The sequence below is a fragment of the Aythya fuligula genome, chromosome 3, assembly GCF_009819795.1.
Source record: "Aythya fuligula isolate bAytFul2 chromosome 3, bAytFul2.pri, whole genome shotgun sequence".
NCBI lineage: Eukaryota > Metazoa > Chordata > Aves > Anseriformes > Anatidae > Aythya > Aythya fuligula.
Window position 1 is genome coordinate 108,409,039 of NC_045561.1, and position 13,944 is coordinate 108,422,982.

Here is a 13,944-nt window from a genome sequence, read left to right on the forward strand (position 1 = left end):
GAATGATACTTCAGGCAACCCCACTCCAAAATGAGATGAGGCTGTGAACTATACTGCTGAATATAGCTCTTGGATCTTCAAGCCCCCAGATGTAAGGGAGATGAAAAAATTATGTAAATGGATTTTGCCAACCTGTTACACAAAGATCATGACAGAAAGAGGCTTATTTGCTCTTTCCCAGTCTTTCTTATGTTTATATGGCCGTGCATAATAACCTCTCATTTAGTGGGGAAAAAAAAAAAAAAAAAAAAGAGAGAGAATGTTGTAGTCCTTGCAGAAGAAGATCTCTGCCTTATGAAAATAAGACTTGTTGAAATTGCTGCTTTGCTGATCTCCCGGGCAGTTTTGCCACTGACCTCAACAGTATGGGTATTTTCCTCTTTGGTTATGATAAATGAGGCCAGCAGAAAGTTCTCTGAAGGTAACAGTTGCTTATGGACAAAAAAGAACTTGCAGAGCATATTTGGTCTTTTCACTATTTTTTTCTGATCTGCATATTCATTTACTAAATTAATCTGTGTTAAAAATAAATCTGTACTTATGCATGTTAATGTTAGCTTTTAATAGAGAATTCCCATATATTAAATTAAAAACTTCTCTCTCTTGTGTTTTTTTTTTTGTTTTTGTTTTCATTTTTCCATAAGAATTACGTCAAAAATTTATTATGGTTTCTTTACAGTTTTCAGCATTTCATTTATGTTTGTATTCAGTGATTTTCATAGGAGCAACTGACAGATGCATTCATAGTGATTTATGTGGAAAGGGAAGCATAGTCACATTAAGCATATAATGAGGGCCCTGGAACATTAGTTTACATTTTGCTGGCAGTCACAGTGGCTTTGGCAGTGGATTTTAGATTACCTTAGCATTCATGTCTAAAACATATGTGATAACTAGCCTCAGCCTTCATCTTACAGTTGATCTTTTAAAACAGTGAACATAAGATAAAGATCTGTTGTGGTTCTCTTCTCAGCTCTTCATAACATTTCATAAATAGGTCAGTTTTAGCATGTTTATATAAATTGATTCCCCTTCTGGGAATGCTGGGCTGTGATAAACAGTTCTTTCCAATTAGTTTGTTTTTATAAAAATAGTTGGGGATTACTATTACAGCTAAAAATATTCTAAATATAAGTATTTTCTAAGTCAGGAAAATGTTTTCTGTCTGTTACTGACAGATGAACTGCAAATGCACACTCCTGTTCCCTTCAAAATCAATATTGCAGTCTGTATGTATACAGACTTCTTCTTTTTGACATTGCATAGCAACATGAAGATCTAGACCTGCAACGTGGTGCTCACTATCACAAGTCACTGTAACCATAAAGGAAGAATGACTAAGGCCAATGAAACTCTCTTGGTTTGTAATCTCTGCACTTAACAAACATCTACATGATCAGATTATGTTTTGTCATATTTGCTTTAGAAGTCATTCTGTTGGCTTGCAGATTTGTACATTCCTTTAGATGCCAGCTGTCCTTTTAATTCTCATTAATAATTCATTTTATTTGATTTTGTTGTCAGGCCCTTTCCTAGAAACAATTTGTTTTTTAAATCAGGTCAACCGGTAAATCATTTGCCCTGTAAACTCTTTCAGCAATGAGTAGCATTGGATATATCTGAAAAAGATGTAAGAAATTGTAAGAAATCATTACTTGCAACACAGAGAACTTCTATTTTTTTACCATTACTACTCATCTTGATGATTATATCTTTCTTCAGAATAGTTAACAGAATTGTGGTGATAAATTCTGTGCCTTGACCCCCTACTTTTTCATACCATTGCCCACAGCTTTATGGGAGAGACTGAAGTTCTGAGTTGCCTAGCTCCCCTGCTCACTTTGTAGTAGGTTTGATCCAACAGCAGATGGAATTCCCAAGGCATGTCAATTTAATTTTAGGTTGTGCATGTAGTGCACATGTTGCCAATTACAGTGGTGTATGATGTCTTTCTAGGAAGGAGGTCTCTCTCTCACACTGGGTGAACATGCTAAGGATAAATTTTGCAGAAGTAATTAAATCTGGTCTCAGTCATGTCTTAACAGCCTGCATAAGGACAGGACCATATTTCAATTATTTCTTACTGTCTAGAAATAAGAGATTCCTCTCCTGCTTCTCAGATACTCTCTTAGCAGTAATGCACTCAGACTCCTAGGGAATGGAATAAAATCTCTAGGTTTCAGATGGACTTCAGTGATGATGTTATTATACGGCTCCATCTGAGCACAGAACTTTAGACTTCATTTGTTAGAGCCCTATGACCAAGGTTCTGACAAAACTGGGAAACCCCAAAACAGGCTCTCAAACAAGTATTCAGATGGATAGATATATGGCATCAGTTATCTAGAGTAGGGAAAAATACAGAATAACTGGATAAGGAGCATTAGTGTACAAGTTGATCAAAAAACACTGTTGAGCTCAGAACAGCTTCAGACAGCAAATTTGGGAAGAAGGAGAGGGCTAAGTTTTTCTAAACCAATTCTTCTAGCTATTCGAAGCAGTGGAAAGAACCTCTGCTTAACAGAGCAAGGCACAGTCTCTTAAAAATATTCTAACTGCTGGGCAATTTGGTCTTTCAGATAATTGCAAACATTTCTTGTTCTATATTTTATGTTCTAAAAAGACTTTCCCTGTTTTCCTCTATCCCAACAACTTTGGAAGTCTCCACTTCCCTGTACCCCATTGGCCTAGTCCCACAGCCTTGCCAGATCATTGGAGATGTGACTTCAAAACAAAACTGCCACCAGGCTTGCTTTTAGCATGAGGCTGAAAAGACAGCACGATTAACTTTCTGGGTAATATATTCATGATACAACACCCATATATCCCAATTTCAAATAGTTTCCTACAGAAATCACAAATGGTTGAAACAATTGCATACCTAATGCTGTTATTTCTTTATCAACATATGGGATAATACATTTTTATGATATAAAAATAAGTTTTAATTGCTCATTTTTAGCTGTACATTCATAAATTCCAGCTGGTCTCGTAGTTAGAGAGTAGTCCCTTACCCATTTGAACTGCTGGCACAGATACAGCTTCAGAAGCATATTATCTAAAGATCTAATGGTTTATCACTCATGAGCAGTTCAAATGTTATGCTCAAACCATATATGATTCCTGCTGTCCTGCCAAAAGACCCCTTTCCATAAATCCACAGTTTCACAAGAATAAGGGCAAGATACAAAATATATTCAAGTGCAACTTGAACCTGAATCAGTTGGAATATGAGAAGAAACTGCCACCCACACACAGTTTGCAAGCAGGAAATAAGATCCAATTGTTTCATTTATGTATATTTATTTATTTTTAAGTATCTGTATTGTCTATCACCAGACAAATGGTGTTTGTGTGTTACTCTGGGGAAAATGGTGCAATTAATTTTGAATACAAATATATTTTTGCTTTTTTCATTAATTAATCTTTGAGCCATGATTTCCATGAATTTTTGCAGCACAATGTATTCAGAAACATCAGATTTGAAGGATGCATATGTGAGTATTTGGGAAACCTGGAACTGCAAAAATATTCATTGGAAGTACTACTCACACATCTACTCAAGGAAAAGAAATAGTGCCAGGCAGACAGTCCAACCAGTGATAGCTTGAGAAGCTATAGCTTGAATAGCTTTAATTACTAAATATTGGCTGTCCACAAACTATTTACATAGCAAAGATCATCTGGATAATATAAACATTTTAATACTCTCAAACAGCATATTTCTTCATTAATTTGACTAATTTTGTATTATGTTTTAAACAAACATTCTGAATATATTCCTTTTTTTATCAACTTTTGCCAAACTTTGGCTACAGATTGTTGTATCTAAGTTACAGAAGTAAACATTGAGCCAAATAACATATGGCTGGATATGCTGTGAGCACATAAACATCAATAGTAAATGAAAACAGTGGACAACATAAATAAAAAGTTTTGATTTATTTTCTTATTCATCCTCGATCACAAGTGCTGTTGATTTTCGTGTATCTTCAAGACACTGTATCTAGAACACTGTCTTCAAGTGGGAAGATATGTGACCATTAACACTGTGAGCTCTTTCCATGACACAGATATAAGAAACAAGAAAAGAGTTGTAATTTGAGATATTATGAGATGATCCATATGATAAAGTAGTCAGACAAGTCTGCAGTGCAATCAGCTCCCTATACTAGTTATTTTAAAGACAACTCACATTTTGCAGCAAATTCCCCTCCATTCCTCACTTCACATCAGAAGAAAAGGGGAAGGGTTTAATCATAAATTACTTCCTTCAACTAGTTTGTCAGCATTTGGAAGGACTAATCCTCCCCAGGAGTTCCACATAGGTCACAAATAAATAAATAAATAAATACATACATACATACATACATGGATGCAGCCAAGGAAATAAGCATATACCTCTTCACATGTGGATGTTCAGAAAGGAATTTCTGCCATCACCAGTGCTGATTGCAAGGATGTCATGTATTCTCAACAGGACTTGGTAACTCTTGCTCCTGACAGCAGCAATATAAAATAAAACAGAGATCGATGCATACAATTTTGGAAAACAAAAGCCCCACTTGGCATGTCTTAACCACTTTTCTGTATGAAACATATAACGTGTTCATATAATGTGTTCATATATGAGTTAACATATAACATGTTAACTCATCAGACTACCTGATTTAAAGCAAGCCAGAAAGAGTGGCATGGCCAATAACATAACTAGGTTTATTGTTAAGAGCCCCAACTTTTAAATAATTAATTAATGTAAAAAAATAAAGATTGCAATGACTCTAGTTGATACTTTGCTTTTCCTTTTTCTTTAAAGAGAATCAATATTTCAGAAATCAATTAACTTAATCATTTGTTAGAAGTCCAGTTGGGTGTCATTTTGCCATAGCCACACTGTTATACACCTGTTTTCTTCTTTAAGTATTTTCCTCGTATCTAAAAAACACATTCTTCCCTTCCAAGCTTGAAGAGTTCAGATAATCACAGAAGACCTGTCTTAGACTCCCATAAAGAGTAACATGATAATGCACAATGTTATGATTATCACCAACTGGTAAGGACAAAGAGTAAGTAACAAGGTTTAATGAGAAAAAAATATTTATACTTTTTAATCTTGCACAGGTTATAAATTCAGTATATGTTAATTTATAAGTCTTTTGCATGTATGTAGGAAGAAATGCTGCAGTATATTACATACTATTCAAATCTCCAAATGTAGTGAATAATTTCACTATAACTACATTTAAACTATATTTCTACATATACTATCCTTCATTTATGCGATGCCTTTTTGTTTCTATAAACATGCAAATTGTTCATACAAGGGCATTTCACTCTGAACTTTATGCAAACTGTTCACTTTCAATCTGTTATATAAAATGTGTTACCTGTGTTCCAATAAGTCATTCTGCAATGAGTTTTTGGCTCTGATTCAGGAAAGCAGCCTTTTTAAGGACCAAAATTAAGGCATTTGCAGCTATATTAAATCTAATTGTTTTGATTTTGTGGTTTTCTGCTTTCATACCTAGATAACATACAAAAAAATAATAATAATGTCCAGGGGAGGGGAGAATCTCCTCTGAAGATATCCACTCACCATACACGAGAAATAAAATATTATTTATATTAAGTATTATTATTTTTGTTGGTCCACTGAGATTTTCAGTTATCAGTTCAAACTAACAATGAATAAATTTTATTTCCTCAAAGCAACCTTCCTCAAAGCAAGAGATGATATGTGAAGAAAACAGTATCTGTGATCTGAATTCTGCAACTTTTTTATTTTTAATGATCTTCTTGGAGTGTACAACATAATATATCAGTATTATAATGACTACAAAACTTTCCACATTTCAATCTAATCTCTGAATTTTATATTGGCATGAAAACCAAATACAGAAACACAAAATACAGTTGACATTACCTCTCTTACCCTTACTTGAAACTCAGGCTACTTGATCTTTTGTGATACTCCAGCTGTCTTTCTCTATAATTGTGTTTTCATTACAGCAGTTGTGTTACATTGACTCATAAGGCTGAATGTCTGAATTAGGATTAGAGCCAAATATAGAGCTGCTGTGCCACAGCTCCCTCAGCAGAGCAGTGAATGATGCTGACTGACTGCATACTTTAATATTAGTGAATCTATGGCATTCATTTATTCATAACAAGACTGTGCTATTGACCTAGTTTGCTCATTAAATTAATGGAAGTTGGAGAACCTAAAAAGAAAATCTTAGAGAGGTTTCATTTCTGTGCCTACTTGGTTGGATCAGTAACTCCTTTTATTTTCATTTCTTTTCTCCTGGCTCTATAACAGGATGAATTTGTTTTAGATTATTTTCCTATTAACTAAAATTTCCCAGAGGTTCCTGGTATTTGCATTCAGCTATTTCAGTAGCAGATATAACATTGTACTGAATACACCATCTACTGAAATGATGAAGTCGTAAGGAAATCAGACACATGTTCCTTACAGATGTTTGACCTAAGGCATACTGGAGTTGCCAAATCCACCTTTGGGTCACACTCTTCTCCATATGGAGATCTACAAACATTGGGCCAAAGGAAAAGAGTGATTTATAAACTGGGTAGCCCTACTAAAGTCAACTAACAATCTTGAATTTAAGTGCCAAAATCAGTGCTGTAAGTGCTAAGAAATTGCAGCCAACAAAGACTTCAGTTGGGACTTTCTGGCACTCTGTCCCTGAAAACTGGGACACTGTGAGTTTGGTGCTTACATGTTAAGTTTAAAAGTGTGGTTTTGGAGTCCCAACTTCTAAATCCATATCCACACCTCCACGTTTAGCCAGTCATCTCTTGATCTTTTGTCTTCCATATTCTACTAATTGGCAGGAATAGGTCAGAGAAATATATGATTGCTGCACAGACTTATAGCCAGTTTACCTGCTTGGCTGCTTGGCTATGGGATTGCATGCAAGCAGGTATTCCTATCTGGGCTTTTTCTCTTGTTCATTGTTCAGTTTCTTCTGATGAGACTAATGACTCTCACAGGATCACTACCAATGATGAGAGCTTTACCCTCATGATCAAGATCTATACATATTAATTTTACTTTATCAAGATCTCCATCCAAAGGAAGCTATACACTGCATCCCAGGAGAAAAATAAAATAAAATAATAAAGTGTCATTCACCTGTGGCTGAAAAGTCTCTCATTAAATTGGCAGACAACTCTATAATAGATGGTTCCCCTTTATGACCACACTCAGAAGCCACAAAAGTCCTAATTAATGTAAAATTTCAGTAAAAATGACAACATTCTTAAACTGTAAAGTACCAGAGGAAAAATGCAGGAGACTTCAAAGGTCATGAGGGCTTTGAGTAAATGGTACCCAGCACCAAGTCCCCCCTGCTGACTGTTTTACAAAGAGTGTAAATCTTTGCAGAAAATTTGTGTTGTTTTCATAACGTGATAATCAGGCTGATACCAGTTCAGTGGAAAGTTTGGGTTCAGGAATTCTCCATCTCATTTCTCATTCCATTTTCTTTAACAGATGAAGTTTATTTTATTAAGTTTTATAATTTATATATTTTATTAGGTACATTGGAAAATTAAGGGAGCTCTGAGACATTGATTTAAACATTTCCTTTATAGTGCAGGAAAAAGGGAGTTTGATGAAAACACTGTGTCACTGGATGTTCTTCCTTCCCCATTTCAAAAATCCAGTTTTCCTTTTTGCAGCACTTTGAAATAGGCTTATTAATCCACTGAGGGAAATAAACAGCTGGAAGTAAACATTTCCCAACTGCTGGAGAAACACTAACTGTTTCCTATGTCATATCCAAGTGGTCACCAAATAAATGCATAAGGGAAAACCAGTTCTTGGCCTGAATCTATGCCTGTGATAATGAAGAAATAACAGTAGAGGGTTAGTTGAGTCATTCTTCTTTATGGATCATCAAGTATCCAGATTCTTAATTATTTATTGGTTGCTAAGACCAGTAGCCAACACTGTGCTCAGTGCTGTACATGGCATCCTTCACCACAAAGTCTAAATTTGGCATGCCAATGTTATCCAGCAACTCACTGAATGTTCAATACACATCCAAAAATTCTCTTAGTGGGTGGCACAACCCAGAGCTGTTTGTAAAATGTTGAAGAAGATATTTTCCAAGAGAAGTGCATTTTAAAGAAAAATCCAAAAAGAATGGGCACAATAGGCACCAGAAGAATTAACCAGAAGTTCCAAGGAAGGTAATGAAAGGCATTCTTGAAGGTCTATGAATACCACGTTGCACACCTGTTCTGCTACATATTATGTTATTTGTCATATGCTTTTCAAGAATGCTCACATAAACCAACACAAAAAGCTGTGTAAAGAAACCAATAAGAAGAACCTGTAAGCCCACAGCCAATATAGACTGAACATATACAAATAAAATAAAAAATTAAAAAAGTATATTAAAAAAATAAATAAAAAAATAAAGTTGCTCTAAGGGCAAATATGAATATATATATATATATTATTTTGAGTGCAATAAGGAATTTCTATAATATTCAAATCAAACAATTATGGAATAAAAATAAGAGTGTGTCCAGTCCAATTAGCTGTCCATGAAATGAAACCCAGCTTCCCAAAAAAAAAAAAAAAAAAAAAAAAAAAAAAGAATCCATCCTTCAGGCCTCATGATATTGTGGTCAGCCACATTAAACAATTAATACATCCCAGTCAGACCAGCTGAGTGTCAGACTGGATGAGTTACCAGCATAAGGCTACAGGTGATCCCTGTACACAGGTGAGACAACCAACAGAGAAGAAAACCTGCAAGATAGAGGTGGCTGTGCCTTGACCTGAAACACTGAAGTAGCCTCAGCAGCCTGCAGAAGAAATGTGGGTATAGTGTTTGTGAGCTCTGAGAATTAAATTAATAAGCGAGGGAAGTGTCTGGAAGACACTTTTCCTGAGCAGAGAAAAAGTCCAATAGCCCTAGATAGTTAAGTACTGCTTACATCCCAGTTAACTCTGAAATGTTGTACAATCCCTCCTCTGGACATGTGCCTGACCAGCCTTGTGGCTGTGGTAGGTAAGGAAGGACAGCAGGGTCATGAACACACTGATCACTATGTACTTACTCCCTTACTCCCTGTGTGCATTTAGCACACAGATCTCTCCTACCTAGGATAACTACATCTAAGATTTGCTTTTACTTATTTTAATGTTTACATATTGGGAAGTTTTGTCCTCTGTCCTCTGAAACTACACCTGAGACTTTTCTGTAGCCTGGAGCTGAACGTCTGGAGATAAATAGATAAATAGATAAAGGAAAAAAAAAAAAAAAAAGGAATTTATTAGACATACATAAATTGAAATGTCTTCACATATATTTGGAAGAAAGCCATGTTGTGTCTGGACAACTCTTGAATGAAAAAAAAAAAAAATGTTAAATAGATTAACCATTCACCCAAAACATCTGATTTGAGCAGCCCCAGTTCAAAGCCAAAAGGCCAGAAATGGAAAATGTTTTGGTTTTCAGTAGCCATTCCGTCAGAAACTATAATGCTAGCATTTAAAATAATAAATAAATAAATAAAGTATATATTTGGTGCAATATCACAGAATAGGAGACTATCACAGCCAAAAAATCCAGACAGGTTTTCTAAACCAAGAGCTTGACTGATCAAATGAAAGCATACTATCAATTAATATCTATCAATTATACAGTGCTTCTGTGATCAAAAAGACTGTGAATAAGTGTTTATGTATATTTATATATACACCTTTCAAATTCTAATACAATTCTTCAGACTCTATCAAGTCTTTCAGAGTATCCCTGTATATACCAACTGAATTAATTTCTGTGCACTTTCCAGTATTAACCCTGATTTCAAAGCCACTGCAGAATAAAGCATTAGAAAGTTGTGGGGAATAATGAAAAAGAAAGAATGTATACAGATAAGTCCTCATAGAGATCATTTGTGTGTGGATATGGGAAGATCTATCTGGGAAACAGGATACAATCTCTTAGTTTCATGACAGTAACCATGACTGAAATGCTTTAGTAACAGAAATAGAAAAATTTGTTTTCACATGGATTTTGTAAAACAAAAAATAGATCTCCACAAAAGTCTGGTCTGGTACAACTGCAAATTCTGTTATTCAGAAGAAGAAAATCTAATGCCTCCCAATACACAACCTATGTTGTGAAAGCCTTTATATTTACAAACTATTTGCATGTGCATGCAGAAGATCAAGGCTATCTTGTTGCTTATGTAGGAATAAATCAGTGACCAGTAATGCTGCCACATTTGTCATGTTTCCAAGCTTTTCATTCACCTGCGGTCACCTCTCATTCAAAAATGCAATACCAATGAAAATATAATGCTAACAGAAACAGAATCAGACCTTGGTATGCATTAAGAGATCTTAAACAGTGTGTCTTGTCCAAAAAATAATGGATTTATATTTGAAAAGTGCCCAAAGGCCACCTACAGAAGAACTGGTCTTACCTCACTGAGTAAGGCTAAGGCTTAGGCAGAGAAATCATCCTCCATAGGAAGATTACCCAATACTAAAACCATGGCTACAGAGACCCTCTCATCTGTCTTGGTGGAGGAAGAAACATCCCTTTTGGTGATTTACCATGGTTTCATCAGGTGTAACTGGCATTGGAATTACAGACCCAGAGAGCTGACTACAGGAAGATGAGAGCCAGAAGCAGCAGAACTGTATGAGCATGATGTGGAATCTAGAATAACTATACCTAATTAAGAGCAGAGCCAAACAACTCCACCACAGCACCATGCTGAAGCCACTGTTCTGCTTGCAAGCCTCATGCCAATATTCCTGCAGAGTGCTGCTCTCTGTTGTGTAAACATGTCTGCTAGGTACCCATGGCATAGCACTGCATGTACCAGCATGGGCAAACACAGAATTCCGTTGAAAACTAACAATGTATTTCAGTAACTGGGGTTGATTTTATATACTGCTGGATGCTGAGTGTACTTCAGCTGATCCTTAGGTTTAAATAAGGTACACCTGACTGTATTAAACATGTCAATGGTTTAGCATGTATCTCCCAGACTCAAAAGTGTTTCTTTCTAAGACAAGGAAAGCTCCCTTCACTGCTGCAGGTCTCTGAGCAGTTAAATATGTATAGGGCTAAACTCAGTCCTCTTAAAACCCAATTGACTTCATACAAAAAGCTCCTATAAAGATGACTGATGTCATTGGAGTCCCACCAAGGATGAATTTGGCCCATGACATTTCTCCTGTTTAGTCATTGGATAGGAATGAAGGGAAGAAATGCATTCTGGGCTGTAGGACTCCATTTCTCAACAAATCTGCCAGGGCTGAAAAGGAAATACATATGAACATAAATTTGTCTTGCACGCTCTATTAGATCTCCCAGATCAGCCACTGCTTTCAGCTGTCCAGGTATAGGTTACATACGAATTGGAATAGCTCCTTTCACTACAGGAAGATTGAGCAGGAGTTTATACAAGAGTGTGCCAGGTCTCTTGGGAGCAAAAGCAGCAGCATTATCCCCATTTTACAGATGACAAAACCAAAACAGGTAGCTGATGTGATTTGCTTCAGCTCACAGGTGGTGACAGAGGTAGAAGTGGTATTGAAACTCAAGTACTTATGGCTCCTGGCTACTTAGGCCATGTATTCCTGTGATATATCTTCATAACTTCCTTCTCCTTTCCTCGTCTCCCTTCTCCCCTGCCCCCAACCTCATCAGAATTATCTGTAGCCACACAACTAGGAAGTTCGGATTAATCCATCCCCAGAGAAACTGGGATTAATATACAATTCATGCAGAACCTTTAAAAAAAAAAAAAAAAAATCCATGATTTGTGGTCCCCTTTTCAGAGACCTATGTAATCCAAAGCTGAAAAGTAAGCATTTGCTGTTCCAGTACACATTCTGAGAGATGCTTATGCTCTGTTTCATGAATGTGCACTGTGAAGACCCCATTTGACACAATTCCTGCATCCAGAAGAAGACCAGGCTGAGAAGGCCGTGCAGAATCAGGCTGTTGCAGAGTAGTAACAGTTTATGGGCAGAAAAAGAATGACTGGAATGCAAAGGAAAAGAGAGAGAGGGAGATGTGCCAAGACATCTCTACAATTTCTCCTGGAAATGGAAATGGTTAAAAAAAAAAAAAAAAAAAGTTTCCCTTGTAAATCTTGCAGGAATATACAACTCTAGATCTCTAGTCAGGTGCCTTGGTTTTCACTCTTGCAAACCATTCAATGATATTTTTATGATGAAAAAGCTAAATTTAAAGCAACTGTGAAAACAGAATCAAGAATCATCTCTCAGTTGGCAGACTGAGGCCTATGCAAGTTTTATTTACCGCAAAATAAAACACATGCAAAGAGAGAAAAGGAAAAAAAAAAAAAAAAAAAGGAGATGAAGAAGGAGAAGAAGAAGAATAGGGAGGGAGGTAATTAATCATTGAAATTATTTGTGACCCTGATTCAAAAGGCACTTTTCCTGTATAATTCCCCTCATTTATTTTGGGGTTAGTATGATTTATCTCTTTCGACTGTTGTGATTTCATCTGTTCTCATTTATTTTGGGGTTAGTATGATTTATCTCTTTCGACTGTTGTGATTTCATCTGTTCTTTGCTTTCCTTTGAATTACTGCACTGATACTGCCTAGCAAAATTCAAAACACTGGAAGGAATAGGCGAACTATTCACCAGTGAAGCTGAGAGCATGACCAGAGAGATAGCCTTTTTTTTGCACAGGGAAGAAAGAAGCCTTCTGGGAAGAGGAAATGCTCACACATGTACATTTAATACAAATGACATTAAGAGGCTGTGTCCATCCTGTGCTCGGTATGACTATGTAATTTTAATACATCTGTACATCTGATTATGTCCATTCTTTTTATTTATTTATTTTTTATTGCACATAAAAATGCATGTCCAGGGAAAATCTTGGCAGGCAGATAAGCAGGCTTCAGCCATACAAATGAATCTCTTCTCATGCCCAGCTGGGAGGAATGGTTTATCCACCTTCACGACCCCGCAGTTATAATGGTTCCCATGAACCGCTGACTGATGCGGTTTCTTACCTCTCTCCACGGGTGTTTCGTTATCCCGGTGTTAAGGAGGTGGTGGAGCGACCGTGGGAAAGCCTCAGTGTAGTGACCCTCCCTGCGTTCCTTCCTCCCTCCCTTTGGAGCCGACTCGGAGAGCTGCCTCGTAGTCACGACCCCTGAAAAACTGTTGGCTCCAAAAGACAGAGCTCTCCGTTTTCCCGCTCCGCCACTGGACCCTGCGTGCATGCGGGTTCCTTTACTCCATGCCATAAACGACGCGAGATTATAAAGCGGCCGTAGAAGTTCATCGGAGACTTTCTCCGTGAATCTCCTTCTAGAAGAAGAGAGGGGAGAGGGGGGAAGCGGGGGGGCGAACCACCCAGTCCTTAGGCTGGCAGTTAACACCGTGCCAGCGCTTGGGGCTGTGTGTCCCTGGTCGGAGAGGCGCAGGGTGCGGTGCCTCTGACCCAGCAGCGCCGTATGCCGGCGGCAGCCGGGCCCGGCCCGGCGCGCTGCGTGGTGCGAGTGGACTTTCCCAAGCAAAACAGTGCAGACAGAGACCTGCACGGCGGTAAGGCGGCCGCTCCCGCTGGACTCGAGCAAAACGATGCAGATTAAACCCAAGGAGGGCTTCAGAGGCAGAGCAAATCCTCCTCTTCCTCCCCGCGCCCCCTCCTCCCCCCAAGAGACGCGGTCGATAAAACGCAGACCGATCCGGATTGACAGCGCACGGCCCGCGCAGCAAAGGGTCCTGTTCGACACCCAGCCCGCGGAGCGCCGCGCAGAACACCGCGCTCCTCAACTCACTGTGGCATCTACAATGCTGTCGAAACGCAGGCTTCCCGCAGGCTCGGGTGATTTCGCCTCCGCACTCTCCTTGTTTATTCCGAATGGTTGTTTCTCAGATGCCTTTTAAGACAAAAC